Raw genomic sequence first — 2,004 nt, forward strand, 5'->3', positions numbered from 1 at the left:
ATTTTGAGGCACATTCGTGAGCTTCCTGTTAGACCGTTCGGACGTCGTACTAGCAGCTCTCATCACCATGACTGGCCGCGGCAAGGGAGGCAAGGGTCTTGGAAAGGGAGGCGCCAAGCGTCACCGTAAGGTTCTGCGTGATAACATCCAGGGAATCACCAAGCCTGCTATCCGTCGTCTAGCTCGCCGAGGTGGCGTCAAGCGCATCTCTGGTCTCATCTACGAGGAGACTCGTGGGGTGCTCAAGGTGTTCCTTGAGAACGTTATCAGGGATGCTGTCACCTATACCGAGCACGCCAAGCGTAAGACCGTTACTGCCATGGACGTTGTCTACGCCCTCAAGCGTCAGGGCCGTACCCTGTACGGATTTGGTGGTTAAATCGCTCCATTATTGAGATGGTGCCAGCTATTCAGCTTGCATTATCATCATTGAATAACATCATCTCCCGGACCTTTTTAAGGTCCACAAACATGAAAAGAAAGAAGGACCATAGACTACTATTATTACTACTACTTTCTCATAACCATGTTCACTATCACTATCTGAGCTAAGAAAAGAAACCATTATTAATTATAACCATCTTTCTCACTTCATCAGGTCTTCTCCAAGTATTATTATTATTATCATTATTATTATTATTATTATTATTATTATTATTATCATTATTATTATTATTATTATTATTATTATTATTATTATTATTATTATCATTGACTTATTTCAATGATCACGCCCCTCATCGTTCTCAGTTTCTCATAAAACAAAATATACATTGAGATGAAAAAGACGCTCAACATATCACAATAGGCAACACATCTAATCAACTCTCCACTGTGACACACAGCAGGTACATTAGTAGAAATATAGTATACATATTTATTCTCGGTCACTTGCGTGCCTGACTAAATAATAATAATAATAATAACAAATAACTAACTCGAAAATAAATACACTACTTGCTTATTATTGATATACCAGTATAGTCTACACAACTCTCTAGATGTTTGAACGTGTGGCTCCGAAGAGGAGCCGGATTGATGGTGATATTGGCTGAAGGGGAGGGAGGCCCTTTATTTACTTCTTCTCAGTCTTCTTGGGAAGGAGCACGGCCTGAATGTTGGGCAGCACGCCACCCTGTGCAATGGTGACTCCGGAGAGGAGCTTGTTAAGTTCCTCGTCGTTGCGGATGGCCAGCTGCAGGTGACGTGGGATGATGCGAGTCTTCTTGTTGTCACGGGCGGCATTGCCGGCAAGCTCAAGGACTTCAGCAGCCAGGTACTCCATAACTGCCGCAAGGTACACGGGGGCACCAGCACCCACGCGCTCGGCGTAGTTGCCTTTCCTTAGAAGGCGATGAATCCTGCCGACCGGGAACTGGAGTCCAGCACGACTGGAACGGGACTTTGACTTTCCCTTCACCTTTCCTCCCTTGCCGCGTCCAGACATGATAATGGATGTTGTGGTAGTAGTAGTAGTAGTAGTAGTTGTTGTTGTTGGTGATAAATGAGGAGCGCGAGTACTCTAACCTCGTCGGTAGCTCTGCGAGCAAGTAGTGAATTTTGGGAAAAACGGCTATATATACGCGAGATCAGATCGGCCCAGAGCGCGTCTGGACCAATCAGGACGCTCGCTGAGGTGGCGACTCCTGATCCTGAGTAGGCACGCTAATATATATACCACTTTTCAACTGAGAAAACGCACACTCGTTCTCACAGCAGTACGGCGACACTATGCCTCCCAAAGCATCAGGAAAGGCTGCCAAGAAAGCTGGCAAGGCACAGAAGGCCATTGCCAAGGGCGACAAGAAGAAGAAGCGCAGGAGGAAGGAGAGCTACTCCATCTACATCTACAAGGTGCTCAAGCAAGTCCACCCAGACACTGGCGTGTCCTCCAAGGCCATGTCAATCATGAACTCGTTCGTGAATGACATTTTCGAGCGCATCGCTGCCGAGGCATCCCGCCTGGCACACTATAACAAGCGCTCCACCATCACCAGCCGGGAA

This window comes from Scylla paramamosain, unplaced genomic scaffold (genome assembly GCF_035594125.1).
Source record: "Scylla paramamosain isolate STU-SP2022 unplaced genomic scaffold, ASM3559412v1 Contig68, whole genome shotgun sequence".
In the NCBI taxonomy this organism is placed as follows: Eukaryota; Metazoa; Arthropoda; class Malacostraca; order Decapoda; family Portunidae; genus Scylla; species Scylla paramamosain.